Raw genomic sequence first — 17,126 nt, forward strand, 5'->3', positions numbered from 1 at the left:
TTGGCAATAAGGAGTTCATGATCTGAGCCACAGTCAGCTCCCAGTCTTGTTTTTGCTGACTGTACAGAGCTTCTCCATCTTTGGCTGCAAATAATATAATCAATCCAATTTCTGTGTTGAGCATCTGGTGTTATCCATGTGTAGAGTCTTCTCTTGTGTTCTTGTGTGAGTGGCGGAGAGGCGATACCCCACGTCCAAGGTCAGAGAAACCCCAGTAAGATGGTAGGCGCTGAGAGGTGGCATTAGAGGGCAGACAGACTGAAACCACAATCATAGAAAACTATCTCTGACTAGAAGCATTCAAATCACTACTTAAACAGTTCTAGGCACAGGGAACTCACTGCCTTGGAAGAAAGCCAGTTCTTCATTAGACAGTTCTGCTTGTAATTATTAGCTCAAAACCTTCCTCCCGCTCTCACACACAGCTGCTAATTTTGCTCTGGAGCCACGTAGATTACTTTGCCTCCTCTTTCAGAGGTGAGTTCTGCAGCTTGCCAAGAGCCGCTGTCAATCCCATGGCCCTTAACTTTTTCTCTCCACTGCTTTCAGACATTTGCAAATGACCCTCTACGTCTCCTAGACCACAAACTCCCTGGAGTTGAAGCGGCAGGCCACTACAGGGAGGCCATTTTGTGCCTTGGTTTCCCCTGCTATGCCTTGACACAGCACTAGGTGGCGCCATGCCCAAGTTCCCATTCTAGTGCTCCAGGCTAACATGAAGATTGCCCACTTCCCCTAAGAAGTTATCAGTACCAACCCCATCATGCCTCATATCCTTGGTTTCCTCAGGGGTCATGAGAAGTCCAAATCCCAGCCTCTGCAGTGATTCAGTATCAACCTGACCCTAGCTGCATCCTGCTATGTAGGTACCCATGTAGACAGCCTGGTGAGTTCCCTGGGGCTCAGTGGTAAAAATTTGCCTGCCAATGCAGGAGACATGGGTTCCATCACTGGGTCAGAAAGATCCCCTGGAGAAGGAAATGGCAACCCACTCCAGTATTGTGGCCTGGGTAATCCCATGGACAGAGGAGCCTGGTGGAATACAGTCTGTGGGGGCCACAAAGAGTCGGACACACGACTGAGGTCACATGACTGAGCAACTAAACAACAACATGTGAACACCCCATGTTTTGCCATCCAGATTCATGGGGTCGCAAAGAGTCGGACACGACTGAGCAACTGAACTGAACTGAACTGAACCCTGTCCTTCTCCTCTTGATGACAGGATCGCAGTCTTCCTCTGAAGAACCATTCCATTACTCACCAACATGAGGTTCTGGTGAGTTCTGTCTACCAGGGGTGGGCAGCGGACCCAGGACCATGGCCACTTAGAGACGCCCCCACGTTAACCATCATGTATGGCTCAGGTTGGGATTTCACTGGTGTGGAAGGGAAGAAGCAGGCGGTGAGGACCACATCCACCTGGAGATGCTGGGCAGCCGTCTGCTCACTGGTTGGGGCGAGGCTGCCTGAGAATAGAGCCAACACAGAGGACAGAGAAGCTGAGAGACAAGGGGTGCGCCAGACTCACAGAAGACCGTGAACTTAGTCAGTAAAGTTGTGTGTATGTGTTCAGTTGCTCAGTTGTGTCCGACTCTTCGCGACCCCATGGCCCACCAGGCTCCTCTGTCTATGGGATTCCCCAGGCAAGAATACTGGAGTGGGTTGCCATTTCCTTCTCTAGGGGATCATCCCAATCCAGGGATTGAACCCACGTCTTCTGCGTTGCAAGTGGATTCTTTACTGCCAAGCCAGCAGGGATAAAGGTTGAGTATGGTATAATTGCTTCACCGCTGGCTTTTCACTCATATCTCTCTCTCTCCTTTTCTTTTTTTTCCTTCTTCTCTATCCAACACCCCCATCTGTCTCTCACCCTCTCTTGCTCACCCCACCCTCTTCAAGTCTCCCTATTCCCCGAGACATAACTATATTGAAATTAGGCCAGTCAGTAACCCTACAACGGCCTCTAAGCGTTCAAGGGAAAAGTATTGCATGTTTCTTTAAATTAGGGCTAGAAATGATTAAGCTTAGTGAGGAAGGTATAGTGAAAGCCAAGACAGGATGAAAACCAGACCTCTTGGCCAAACACTTAGGCAAGCTGTGAATGCAAAGGAAAGGTTCTTGAAGGAAATTAAAACTGGTATTTCACTGAATATATGAATGATAGGAGAGCAGAACAGTCTTACTGCTGGTGTGGAGAGAGTTTCAATAGTCTGGAGAGATGATCAAACCAGCCACAACATTCCCTTAACCAGGGTCTAATCTACAGAAAAAGTTGGCCTTTAAGCTCAACATTCAGAAAATGAAGATCATGGCATCCGGTCCCATCACTTCATGGGAAATAGATGGGGAAACAGTAGAAACAGTCTCAAACTTTATTTTTTTGGGGCTCCAAAATCACTGCAGATGGTGATTGCAGCCATGAAGTTAAAAGACGCTTACTCCTTGGAAGAAAAGTTATGACCAACCTTGACAGTATATTCAAAAGCAGAGACATTACTTTGCCAACAAAGATCCATCTAGTCAAGGCTATGGTTTTTCCTGTGGTCATGTATGGATGTGAGAGTTGGGCTGTGAAGAAGGCTGAGCGCCGAAGAATTGATGCTTTTGAATTGTGGTGTTGGAGAAGACTCTTGAGAGTCCCTTGGACTGCAAGGAGATCCAACCAGTCCATTCTGAAGGAGATCAGCCCTGGGATTTCTTTGGAAGGAATGATGCCAAAGCTGAAACTCCAGTACTTTGGCCACCTCATGCGAAGAGTTGACTCATTAGAAAAGACTCTGATGCTGGGAGCGATTGGGGGCAGGAGGAGAAGAGGACGACAGAGGATGAGATGGCTAGATGGCATCATTGACTCGATGGACGTGAGTCTGAGTGAACTCCGGGAGTTGGTGATGGACAGGGAGGCCTGGCATGCTGCAATTCATGGGGTCGCAAAGAGTAGGACACGACTGAGCGACTGAACTGAACTGAATCTACAGCATGAGTTGCAGCAAACTCTGGGAGATGGTGAAGGACAGGGAAGCCTGGCGCGCTGCAGTCCATGGGGTCATGGAGAGTCAGATATGACTTAGCAACTGAACAGCAACAGCAGTCCAGAGCAAGGCCCCAGTTCTCTTCAGTTCTATAAAGGTTGAGAGGTAAGGAGGCTGCAGAAGAAAAACTCAAAGGTAGCAGAGGTTGGCTTATGAGGTTTAAGAAAAGAAGCTGTTTTTATAGCACAAAAGTACAAGCTGACGCAGCTAGGGCTGGTGTAGAAGCGACAGCAAGTTATCCAGAAGATCTAGCTAAGATGACTAATGAAGGTGGCTCCACTAAACAACAGATTATCCTTGTAGACAAAACAGGCCCATATGGGAAGAAGATGTCATCTGGGATTTTCAAGGCTAGAGAGGAGAAGTCAGTGCCTGGTTCCTAAGCTTCAAAGGACAAGCTGCCTCTCTTGTTAGGGGCTAACGCAGCTGGTGACGTTAAGCTGAAGCCAGTGCTCACTGACCATTCCAAAAAAAGTGCTAAACTGACTCTGCCTGTGCACTATAAATGGAACAACAAAGCCAGGATGACAGTACATCTGTGGACAACACGGTTTACCAAAAACTCTAAGCCCACTGTCGAGACCTACTGCTTCAGGAAAATGTTACTGCTTACTGTCAACGCACCTGGTCACTCAAGAGCTGTGATGGAGGTGGACAATGAGATTAGTGTTGCTTCTAGTCCTGCTAATACAGCATTCATTCTGTAGCCCTAGAATCAAGGGTTCATGTTGACTTTCAAGTCTTATTATTTAAGAAATAGATGTTGAAAAGCTATCACTGCTGTAGAGTGATTCCTCTGATGGATCTGGGCAAAGGCAATTGAAAATCTTCTAGAGAGGATTTCCCATTCTAGATGCCCTTCAGGACATTATGGGGACTTCCCTTGCTGTCCAGTGGTTCAGACTTCACCTTCAAAAATGCAGGGCATGTGGGTTCAATCCCTGGTTGGGAGGCTGAGATCCCACATGCTTCATGACCAAAAACCAAAACATGAGGCAAAGCAATAGTGTAACAAATTCAATGGAGACTTTTTAAATGGTCCACATAAGAAAGAAAGAAAGAAAGAAATTATGATTCATGAGACAAGGGCAAAATATCAACATTAACAAGAGTTTTGAATAAGCTGATTCCAAACCTCATGGATGACTTTGAGGGGCTCAAGACTTCCGTAGCAAAGTAACTGCCAAGGTGGTGGAAATAGCAGGAGAATGAGACATGAAGCCTGAAGATGGGACTAAATTGCTGCAAGAGAAGGGGATGACAGAGGATGAGATAGCTGGATGGCATCACCGACTCGATGGACATGAATCTGAGTAAACTCCGGGAGTTGGTGATGGATAGGGAGGCCTGGCGTGCTGCGATTCATGGGGTCGCAAAGAGTCGGACACGACTGAGCGACTGAACTGAACTGAACTGAAAACTTTAATGGACAACAAGTTGCTTATCAATGTGTGAAGAAAGTAGTTTCTTGAGATGGAATCTACCTCTGGGGAAGATGCCATGATTTTTTAAATGATAACAAAGGACTGAGAACATTACATAAGCTTAGTTGATAAAGCAGCAGCCGGGTTTGAGATAATTGACTCCAATTTTGAAAGAATTGTGGGAAAATGCTATCAAACAGCATTGCATGCTACAGAAAAATCATTTGTGAAAGAAGAATCAGTCGACGTGGCACACTTCATGTGGTCTTATTCTTAAAGAAATAGTCACAATTAGCCCCACCTCCTCCCCCAGCAACCACCACCCTGATCGGTCAACAGCCATTAACAACGGGGCCTCTACCAGCAAAATGGCAACTCAGATAGTTAGCATTTTCTAGCAATAAAGTATTTTAAATTAGGGTTTCCCAGTGGTAAAGAATCTGCCTCCAATTCAGGAGATTCAAGAGACACAGATTCATTCCCTGGGTCGGGAAGATCCCCTTGAGAAGGGCATGGCAACCCACTCCAGTATTATTGCCTGGAGAATTCCATGGACAGAGGAGCCTGGCAGTCTACAGCCCATGAGGTTGCAAAGAGTTGGACACGACTGAAGCAACTGAGAACACACGCACATTTTTAAGAGTGTGTACTCTGCTTTCTTTGACAGTGATATTATTGCACACTTAATAGCCTACAGTATAGTGTATAGATACTGTATACTGTACAGCTTGTATGTTGTAAAAACACAACTTTTATACCTGGAAACCAAAAAAGTTCATGTCACTTACTTTATTGCAATATTCAGTTTATTGCAGTGGTCTGAAATTGAGCCCGCACTGTCTCTGAGGTCTGCCTGTATAGGAGCAAAGAAATTCTCTTAATTAATTAATCTTTATTAATTAAATTAATCTGGTTTGAGTTGGATCTCCGATATTTGCAACTGAAAAGCTATAATATAATACAACTAACCTAACTCACCCATCCCCTCTGGGGATACATTTTCATTGTGCCCTCTTAGAACACATGTTGAGTGCTGCGCACGGTCCCCTGTATTCTCACCTCTTCCCTGAATGCCTCTTCTGCCTCCTTTCACTGGGTGAAATGTGGTTCTCCCTCCTGTCCCTGGTCCCCACTCCCCATCCCCCACAGTGCTCTCAGAAGACAGTCCATTCCACCCCTCCTCATCTTCAGGTACCTCAATGAACTGAACAGGAGCTTTCCTTGCTTTCTGTCACCATTTTAAAACCTCTTCTCTTTTTTCTCTACTTGAAACTCTCCGGTTCTTTCAGGCTCAGTCTCCACCAGTCCTAACTGCTGTGCCTGGCAGCTTGCCGTCACCGCCACACACTCACAGGGGCTTCAGCTCCAGGCTCACTAAGGGACTTTCTCTTTGGTCCCCTCCTGGCCACCATTTTCAGTGACCTCAACTTCCACATGAATGATTCTTCCAACTCTCTGGTCTCCATCACCTCAGTCACCTTAGACCTCCCAATCATCAGTAATCAGAACACATCCCAGACCTCAAATTCACAACCCACTATCATCTTTTATCCTTACAGCTAGCATACTCTAGCACCTCTAATGCAATAATGCTTTGAGCTTCTCACTGCCAATTCATGTGGTCCCCATATTCTGGATTATATGGTCCATTATGCTAGTAACTCCCCTGAAAATACGCTAAATCTTCTGTCTCTCTTGTTTTCTATTATCCTTACTATGCTGTATGTTTATATGGGTTTTTATATTATTTTTATCATTATAAAATTATATTGTTTAAATGGGTTTTATTAATATAATATTGATTATATTATTTAATTACATTATAATATTATTCAGTAATAATAATAATATTTTATAACTCCAGTACTTTGGCCACCTCATCCAAAGAGTTGACTCATTGGAAAAGACTTTGATGCTGGGAGGGATTGGGGGCAGGAGGAGAAGGGGACGACAGAGGATGAGATGGCTGGATGGCATCATTGACTTGATGGACGTGAGTCTGAGTGAACTCCGGGAGTTGGTGATGGACAGGGAGGCCTGGCGTGCTGCGATTCATGGGGTCGCAAAGAGTCGGACACGACTGAGCAACTGAACTGAACTGAACTGAATGTTTATGTTATTTTATATGTGTTTTCGCATTATTTACACTGGAAACTATGTTTCCCAGAATCCCTTTGAACAGTTCAGGGTTAGAGCTGATCAAAAGCAAAGCTGCATAAGAATTGAGAGGCAAAGTGAAAGAGCAGTTGTGACAACACCCTGAAGGCAGTTGTCGGTTAGAGGCAGACAAGAGTGCCAGAGGTTCGCTCTGGGTCTCTTCTTCCCAACTGCTGGCCCTGATGTCCAACAGTGACGCCAGGACACCCGGGACATTGGTGTGAACCCCAAGGCTGTAGCCACAGAGAACCAACAGTTGTGTATGGACTTCTGTCTCAGCCCCCTTTGTAATCTGACTACAGAAGCTGGATGTGGCTAGCTTACAGAAAGCCTGCCAGTGTCTACATGTCACCAGAGCCAGAGCTGGTTAGTGGCTTTTCTCTCATCCTGCAGCTCCAAATTTGGACATTTCTTCCCCAGCTCCTCCTACAGTTGTGTAAGGTCTAATTACTGTAATAAGCTCCTATTCCACAGTGTTTACTTAGCTCAGTCCCAATGACCCACTTTCTCTGAGCTCGCCCCAGAGATGCTCAATATTTGCTGAAGAAAACACACAGTCCTACTGACTGGTTTCACTTGAATTCATGACCACATAGTAGTCATCTGGCTTTTGTCTGTTCAGCATCCTCTCCCTCTTCTTTGTGTAATCACATCACAGATTTCCTGGACAAAGTAGCTGTCCCTCACTGAACAGTCTTGATGAGACTTTTATTAAATCATTGTTCTTGGCTTCCATCTGGCCAATTAGATGCTCTCTCCTTGGGATTTCAATGTGGGGAGAATGGAACTTATTTATCCCAATTGTTGCATTCTACAATTGCCGTCCATGTGTTCTTGCTCTTGAGATTCCCCAGTGCTAAGCTAGTCCCTGGTGCTCTAGCCCTTCTTTTTCTAGGACCACGTGAACTCTCTCATTCTTCCAACAGATTTTTTTACTTAACTTAGTAAGAGCCGATGTCTGAGGCTTGCACAGACCTCAGATGGGCACCCCACTCTGCCCAACAATCCTGCTAACTTTCCCCAGCCAACATATATTCTCATATTCCAAGGAATTTATTCCACATCATTTTATCTCTTCTCAAACCTGTGTTCTGTTCCGCTCAACTTCAGTTTCATACTTCACTAGGGAAAGGGAAGCATTTAACATCTTCCTATCACCAAATCTACAGACCTGTTGGGAGCTAAACTCATATTTTCCGGTTTCTTTCCAGTTACAATGCTGTCCTTATAAGTATTCTAAATCTCTCTGCTCGAATCAAAGGCCAAGTCCTCCACCTATGCTCTGGACCCATCTCCACTTACCATCGCACAGATTATATGCCTGAGTTTATCAATCTTCCCTCGCTCCTGATCATCGCTTCCCCTTCCTCCAGTGGATCTTTCCCATAAGCATACAATTGTGTCTTCCCATCTTTTAAAATATATTTGATCCTTGAACAACATGGGGGCTATGGGTGTGGACCATCTTTGCATTCAAAAATCCAAGTATAATTTACAATCAGTGCTTGGTATCCATACTTCCTTCATATCTGTGTTTCTATGTTATTGGATTCAGCCAACTGGGGATTGTGTAGTACTGAAATATTTACTATTGAAAAGTATCCCATGTAATTGGACCCACACAAGTCAAACCCATGTTGTTCAAGGGTCAACTGTATATCCTTCCTTGACCCTATGCATATCATTCCGTTCTCTGCTCCCTGTTCATGGCCAAACTTTGGGAGAAAGTTGTTTCTGCTTTATCACATCTCATTCTCTCTGAAAGCTTCTCCTACCTGGGTTTCCCTTTTGAGCACTCCAGTGAAAGCTGCTCTTGTGTTCTGGTCACGAACGACATCCATCTTGCCAAATTCTGCAGTTGCTTCTCTGTTCTCATCTTCCCTTTCCTCCCAGCTGCACTCAACAATGGCACCCCACTCCAGTACTCTTGCCTGGAAAATCCCATGGATGGAGGAGCCTGGTAGGCTGCAGTCCATGGGGTCTCAAAGAGTCGGACACGACTGAGCGACTTCACTTTCACGTTTCACTTTGATGCATTGGAGGAGGAAATGGCAACCCACTCCAGTGTTCTTGCCTGGAGAATCCCAGGGACGGCGGAGCCTGGTGGGCCGCCGTCTATGGGGTCGCACAGAGTCGGATACAACTGAAGCGACTTAGCAGCAGCAGCACTCAACACAATCAGTCTTTTCCTCATTTCCTAAGTTTTCTCTATTTCTGTGATATGCCACACTTTTTTTTTTGCTGGGGGGGAACACTGTGTGGCATGTGGGGTCTTAGTTCCTCGACCAGGGATCAAACTTTTGCCCCCTCCATTGGGAGCACAGTCGTCACCAAAGAACTGCCAGGGAAGTCCCCCCAAACTCTTGATTTTCCTCGACCTCATAGATTGCTCTAGAGATTATATGCAACACTCCACATTCCCCCTATATTTCAGTGTTTGTCATACTGTAATTATCTTGCTAACTTTTTTCATAAGCTATCTTATTTTCAGTCTTTCTCTATATCCACACCAGAATATAAAGTGCTTTGGAACAGGAATTTAATTCTTATTGTCTGTACTCTTCAATTGGCACATAGTAGGAACTAAATGAATGTTTTTTGAAAGAAATCATGTCATGTTTCCCAGACCTTTTATCATCCAGGTCACCTTTCTCTCTGTGCCCTCAAGCTGGTCATTATCCCTCTAAAAATGTGGCCCAGTTTGGAGGCCCACATGAGCACAATTACTTTTTTTTTTTTTAAGATTCTTTAAAAATGTGGACCATTTTTTAAGTCTTTATTGAATTTGTTACAATGTTGCTTCTATTTCATGCTTTGGTTTTTTGGCCACAAGGCAGGTGGCCTTGGGACCAGGGATCAAACCAGCATCCCCTGCATTGAAAAGCAAAGTCTTAACCACTGGACCACCAGGCAAGTCCCAAGCATAATTGGTTTGGACCCTGACAAAGATTTACCCCTTGACCTAATTCTAGTCTGGTTTCTGTGAACCCTCTTCTCAACCAGGCCCTGACTTTTGGACTTCTGTGTTCATCTCTGCTTAGTCTAGGCTTAGCAAGAATTCTGCTGTGTCAGTTTAGTGAAAATCACACTTCCTTGATTTCTGAGCAAACTCCTTATCCCCTACACTCAGTATCTTACCACCCTGGCCTGCCTTTAGCAAAAATCCTGTCGAGTTGGTTTAGGCAGAGTCCGCCTTACCCCTAAAGTTTCTTCTTAGTAATTTTCCATCAGATGACCCCATTCCTTGGCTGTAAATCTCCACTGGCCTTTGTTCTATTTGGAGTTGAGCCCAATGTTGCTCCCCTACTATCAAGCCCCATTGTAGTATTCCCCTTGAATAAAGTCTGCCTTATCCTCTTTTCTTGTTTTTAATTAATTTTTATTGGAGTATAGTTGCTTTATAATGTTGTATCAGTTTCTGCTGTACAGCACAATGAATCAGCTGTATATACACTTTGTTGTTGCTTATTTCCTGTCATGTCTGACTCTTTGCAACCCTATGGACTGTAGCCCATGTGTCTTATGCACACCTAGTTTTTAAATAACAAGAAAAATAAGAATGTTTTCAGAAGGAAAACAATCCAGTTGTATCACATGTGAAAGAAGCATCAAGGCTTTTGGATTTTTATATCTTCATTCTTATCTCTGATACCTACTAGGTCTATGAACTTGCACTAGACACTGAAATTCTCTTGAGCATACTGTATCTCACCTTAAAATGGGGATGTGAGTGATTCTGGACCCAGTTACAGGGTGCTGGAGGAGTGAACCCCTTGAGGTACAGCAGATCTGTCCAGTTCATAGTTCTGTGACTCCCACTGGGATGGGGTCTTCCTCATGAAAGTAGTGGCCTTTTGGCATCTGCTCTAGTGTCATTTATAATAATGAAGCACTGGGGGTGGTGGGGGTGGAATTCCAATAACCACCAATAAGACATAAACTATGATACAGACACAATGGGCCATTGTGAAAAATGGGCCACTTTGCAGTCACTAAAAATCATGTTTTAGAAGGATTTTTATTTTAATTATTTATTTTCATTTTTAAATCTTTTGGCTGCACTGTGTAGCATGTGGAATCCTAGTTCCCTGACCAGGGATTGAACCCACCCTCCCTGCATTGGAAGCATGGAGTCGTAACACTGAACCACCAGGAAAGTCCCCTAGAAGCATTTTTAAAGATGTAAAGAAATAAGTGAAAGTAAATAAAAAATATGATTTATGTATACAAAATTATCCCAGAATAATGTGGAGGGAAGTATATGGAAATGTCAAAAGAGGTGATTTGGGGTGTTAAGATTATTATTTTTCCCATTCATTTTACTTAGCTCTACATTTTAACATTTTTATATGTGTATATATTATATATTCTGGAAGAATAAAACCAGAAAACATTTTGATAGGCCTAATATACATATAAAAAGTTATAACCATTTATGCATTTTAACTATACTAATTCCATTTTGGGGATTCAGTCTAAGGAAATAATTTAAATTACAGAATATACTGTATTTTCATAATAATGTAAAATTGGAAACAGCCTAATAATGTAGGAATGATTAGCTACATTAGATAAGAACTCATCATCTATCGGAAATCAAAGGCACACTTTTTTTTTCCCACAGCATTGTTTAAAAATTGGAGTATAGTTGATTTACAATGTGGTATTAACTTTCAGATGTCCAGCAAAGTGTGTATATATATATATATATATATATATATATATATATATATATTCTTTTTCAGATTATTTTCCCTTATAGGTTATTACAAAATACTTGGTATAGTTCTCTTGCTATAGAGTAGGTCTTTGTTGATTATCTATTTTATATATAGTAGTGTGTGTGTTAATCCCAGACTAACTGCTAATTTCATAATGGCCCCAAATGAAACAACTTTCAATGGATAAGTTAAATACATGTGGTCAAAGGCAGACTTTTAAATTGTGTATATAAAGTCAACCATCACAAAAGATTATGAAGTAATATTCAGTGAGAAAGTAGAATAAAATTATATTCTTATTACAACTAGATAATTTTTTACAAAGCAAAAAATAAAGCACTAAAAATCTAGAATATAGGAGATGATCATTTTGGGTGGTGAGACTATAACTGTAAACGTTATCTTGACTTTTATGTGCTTTCCAAATAAAAGCATGTATTATGTGTGCAAATATTTTAAAAATTAAAAAACCCAACTATTTTAAAACAAAAAGTATCTGCTCTAGGGGAGGGAGACTGACAACTGAGCATATCTCTTTCTGGGTGGCTCCTGGAGTTGGGTGGAGACAAAAGTAATAATCTGCTGTCCTTATTTCCAAGAGCCCGAGGCCCCACCCCTAGAGCAGGGGCTCCCTGGCCCCAGCCTCTCACTGCCAGATGGTACACACTCTCTCCCAGCCACACACAGCCTGGGCCATGAAGGTTTAGCCCAGGATGTGGGTCTCTCCCGCAACTGCCTGAAATTCTCAGAGATGGGGAGAGTGCCTGAAATTCTCAGAGATGGGGAGGGTGTCGTCTATCACTCATTCCCCAGCCTGCTCCAACCAGAAAAATCCCCCTTCCATCATTGTCATCCTCCCCTGCTCTTCCTCCTTCCTCTAGGGTACTTTCGGGAACCATGTTGATGCTAATGCATGGTGTATCTTACCGAGTTCCTTCGACACAACAGTCACATCACGTAGAACATTTTAGTGAATCCACAGCGAGGTCTGTACCACCTTGAGAGATGTGGACAGCTACCCTCATTTTGGGGTTCCTTGGTGGCTCAGTAGTAAAGAATCTGCCTGCTAAGCAGGAGACGCGATTTCGATCTCTGTCAGGAAGATCCCCTGGAGAAGGAAAAGGCAACCCACTCCAGTATTCTTGCTTGGGAAATCCCATGCACAGAGGGGCCTGGCGGGCTACAGTCCATGGGGTCACAAAGAGTCAAACACAACTTAGTGTCTAAACAACAACAAATCCTCACTCCCGATCTCAGCAGATTCAGAGAGAGAAAGCCATCTCCTTAAGGTCACACAGCTACTAAGCTGTTTGGTTAGTTAATACTACTCCCAGTCCGTGCCCTTAACCAACATCTCTATGCAGGCTGAACACCCAGCCGGTGCTCTCAGCTATACTGTCTCTCCTCCTCCTGCAAGGGCTACCCCACTATTTTCACTGGTGATGGCTTTCTTTTCTTATGTCCTTCTCCAGTCATCCTTCCTCCTCCAACTTCCTGAGATCAGAGGCAGCAATTTCATAGCCTCTGTGTGTGTGTGTGTGTGTGTGTGTATGTGTGTGTGTGTGTGTGTGTATCATAGTTTCTTTCCTATTACAGCCCCCACAATGGCACTTACATGATGAAACTGAAGCTTCATAATAAAAGTTCATAAAGCTCCAGTGAACAACTTTAAACTTAAAAACACTCACAACCTAAAAGTTGAGAGTTATGTTTATTCAGTGGGAATTTTTATGACTTAAGCCCAGGAGACAGCATCTCAAGTAACCCTGAGAGAACTGCTCAAGGAGATGAGTTGGAAGAGGGAAGGCGAGGGGGAGCCAAGTTATATAGAAGTTTCACAACAAAGGGCAGGTAATCTGAACATCAAAAGATTATTGCTAGTTAAAGAAAACCAGATAACCCAAGTTAAGGAATTTAGTGCTTTTCTATGTATGGGAAGATGAAAGAGTCTGGGTTCACTGAAATCATTCTTTTGAAATGTGCCTTAGTTATCTGGGGCCAGAATCCTGAGTTTCCTCGGGGCTCGCTGTGGCTGCAGTCTGATGATTGCTAGATGGCAGATATTCTTTCCTTTCTGAGTTCCCTCTGGGCTCACCAGCTCACCATCCATGGTGGCTGCAATTGCTGTACTCTTGCCTGGAAAATCCCATGGACGGAGTAGCCTGGTAGGCTGCAGCCCATGGGGTCGCTAAGAGTTGGGTACGACTGAGTGACTTCACTTACGCTTTTCACTTTCATGCATTGGAGAAGGAAATGGCAACCCACTCCAGTATTCTTGCCTGGAGAGTCCCAGAGACAGAGGAGCCTTGTGGGCTACCGTCTCCGGGGTCGCACAGAGTCAGACACAACTGAAGCGACTTAGCAGCAGCAGCAGCAGTGACATACTTCATGTACTGATTTAGCAGGAATTATTCCATTTCTCTGCTTCCCTGGTGGCTCCGCGATAAAGAATCTGCCTGCTGTAGCAGGAGACACAGGTTCGATCCTTGGGTCAGGAAGATCCCCTGGAGGTGGAAATGGCAACGCACTCCAGTATTCTTGCCTGGAGAATCCCATGGACGGAGGAGCCTGGCAGACTACAGTCCACTGGGTCACAGAGAGTCAACATAGCTTAGCGATGCATTTGTGCTAAGTCTCTTCAATCACTTTGTGACCCCATGGACTGTAGCCTGCCAGGTTCCTCTGTCCATGGGATTCTGCAGGCTAGAATACTGGAGTGGGTTGCCATGTCCTTCTCCGGGGCATCTTCCTGACCCAGGGATCCAACCCGCATCTCATACATCTCCTGCATCGGCAGGCAGATTCTTTACCACTAGCATCATCTGGGAAGCTCCTGGCTTAGCAATAAACCACAACAACTGAGTGTGACTAAACAACAACCATTGAGTGTATCAGGCTTATTAAATCTTAGTAACTCTTCCAACCACGTGGAGTAAGAATTATCATCTGCATTTCATAGTTGAAAAAATGGAGGCTTAGAAAAGTCAAGAAAGTTGTCCACCATCACCTAGCTGGTGAGCGGCTCCCCGGCACCCCCACCACACTTGCCTACATGGGCCAGCTTCACATGACTCACTTTTGACAACTTTTCTCCAACCAGTCTGGTGTTCCATTCATCAGTCCTCCCAAATCAGCCAGTGTCTACAAACCCTGCTCTGGACCCGGGGCCCTGAAGGGACTCAAAACGCAGGCAAAACATAGCCCCTGCCACGGAGTTACTGAGGAGACAGAACAAAGACACGTAGAAACTGGACTTCCCTGTGGTCCAGTGGCTAGGAGTCCATGCTCCCAATCCAGGGGTCTGGCAACTAGATGCCACGTGCCCCAACTAAGACCCAGTGCAACCAATAAATAAATATTTTCTTAAAAGAAGAAAATAATAAAAGACACACAGAAACTTAACACACAACCCCTGGGTGACCCCTGCCAAGCCACTTCCCTTCTCTGGGCCTCAGTCTCCTTATCTGCACAATAAGGGAGTCGACTGGAAGGCTGCAAGTACACAATCTTCCCCATCTATGATCACCTGAGTGTAACCCATTTAATTACAAGGTGGGGATGCTGAGGCCCAGGGATTAGGGCCGTCCCAGAAAAGAGTGGAGCAAAGCCAGAAAATAAAACCACAAGATTTGACCCTTGGAGAAACTGGCTTTGTTGCTAAGAATAGGACAAACACTCAAGAATGAGCCCAGTGGGGGCCCAGCGAGGGGAGAAGGGGTGCATTTACTGCTCCGTCCTTTCGTATCTGACAAAGCCGGAGAGAGTGTCCCCCCAGTGTGCATTTCCCCTTAGTGTTTGGGCACTCAAGGAAAAGTAAGCTGGTTGCTTTCAATCCTTTCATTTCCAGGGGACCTCAAGGTGCCCAGAGAGCAGAGAGGCTACAAAATGAGTCACTTCTAAGCCTTTCTCTCAGAAACAAGAAAGAGTGCTTGAGTGTGGAGGAGGGAAGGGAGTGAGGCACTTCCAGGTTAGGAGAAGAGGAGCTGAAGCAACTTGGAGGCTGCCTTTCCTTCAGGGCGTCAGGGTAGGCATACACGCAGCTCCCACAGTGGTTGCTCTCCGGGCAACCTACTCCAGGTGTTGGAGTGTCATCCAAACTTTCCACTGCCAATCCAGCCCCGTCTTCAGTACCAGACCAGGACACTCAGACTGTAATTACGGCTCCATCATCAGAGGTTTATCTTTGCTCCATCTCTTTAAGAAGGTGCCTATAAATCACAGTGTAGGTAAGGTTAGATCAGGATTGTGGTAGGCTGAATGATGGCTCCCTAAAGAGATCCACTGGGCTTCTCAGGGGATACCTGTCAACACAGAGGATGTGGGTTCGATCCCTGGGTCGGGAAAGTCCCCTGGAGAAGAAAATGGCTATCTACTCCAGTACTCCTGCCTGGAGAATCCCATGGACAGAGGACCCTGGCGGACGACAGTCCATGGGGTCGCAAAGAGTTGGACACTAAACAACAATTTAAAATATATCTTTTTAGATATAATTTACAGTAATTCATTGTAAGCAGAAAGCATGATTGCTTCTCTTTGCTGGTTCTTGGATATCTGGATTAAAAATTCATTTTAAAGGAACCTCCCTGGCAGTCCAGTGGTTAAGATTCCGTGCTTCCATTGCAAACAATGCAAGTTCCATCCTAGTCAGGAAGCTAAGATCCCACATACAGTGTGGTACAGCCAAATAAGTATAAAAATATTTTAATAAAAATTATTTTAAATTAGTGGTGAAAGCCAAAACTATAATGGAGCCAGACTTGGCAAGGCCTAATTTTATATTGGTGATACGAAACTTTTGCTTTTGTATTTGAAAATTAGTTTTAAAAACTCTGTATCAGACACGTACTGATTGAGACTACCCTTCCTTCAGTGCATCTAGGAAGGAAGTATACTTTAGTATACCCGCTCTAGTATTCTTGCCTGGAAAATTCCATGGACAGAGGAGCCTGCATGGTTACAGTTCATGGAGCTGCAAAGAATCAGACATGACTGAGCAATTGAGTATGAATGCATGCATGCTTTAGAATACAGGACACAAAGACTAATATATTTACTAGGAAAGGAGAGAAAATTAGCAAGTTAATTCCTCTTACCTGTGTGTTTACTTCCACCCAAGTGAAGAATTATTTGTTCCATTCTGTCCAAAATGGGGGCATCTACATAGAAATATGTATCTTTCTTAGGCACGAACTTATCAACTTCATATACATCATATAAACAGCTCATAATTCTAGGGCTTCTAACAAGGCAGATACACTAACCATTAGCTTTGGAACCAGATGTGTAAATAAAAACAAAACGCATGGTTTGCTTATCATTCTTCCCTGAGAAGGAGGTAGCATGTGGATTTCAGTTTTGCAGTATGTCTTGGATATGTTTGTGCTTTACACGTAATTATTATTCACAAACATGATGTTTATCACACATGATGGGAATTATCACTGACTCTACAAATCACTACCTGGAATAATGACTGTTTTGATTGTAATTCTTCTGCTGATGAGTAAAGGCTTGAACAGTAGCATACAAAAATCCAACCAGCTCAGGCTAAGGTGCAAGTCATGCTCTAGGAGGGAAGAAACTTTGTATCCTATTATAAGATAATCACTAAAGGAATGTTGCCTATAAACTTAAGTCATACACAAAGACTGAAGGAACCCTTCCCCCCAGGTAATGAGCATTAAGGTAAAATACTTTTGTTTAGCTCACAGGAAACATCCTGACCAGGCCCATCTGTGAATGGCTATAGGAAGGAAGAAATTAACACATTTCCACCAAAGTCTGGCTGA

The 17,126-nt window shown here is 44.0% G+C and overlaps 1 long non-coding RNA gene across 2 annotated transcripts in view; it reads right to left on the bottom strand.

Annotated features, from left to right (window-relative positions):
- Positions 1-14,826: 14,826 nt before the first annotated feature.
- Positions 14,827-17,126, bottom strand: part of LOC128052559 (uncharacterized) — a 51,325-nt gene continuing 49,025 nt past the window's right edge. The window contains exons 5-6 of one of the 2 annotated variants that reach the window (XR_008199827.1): positions 16,431-16,493; positions 14,827-15,545 (exon numbers count right to left, since the gene is read on the bottom strand). This is a non-coding gene — a long non-coding RNA (uncharacterized LOC128052559). The remainder of the gene's footprint in view (positions 15,546-16,430; positions 16,494-17,126) is intronic. The other variant, XR_008199825.1, reaches the window with a different exon arrangement.

This window comes from Budorcas taxicolor, chromosome 8, assembly GCF_023091745.1.
Source record: "Budorcas taxicolor isolate Tak-1 chromosome 8, Takin1.1, whole genome shotgun sequence".
NCBI lineage: Eukaryota > Metazoa > Chordata > Mammalia > Artiodactyla > Bovidae > Budorcas > Budorcas taxicolor.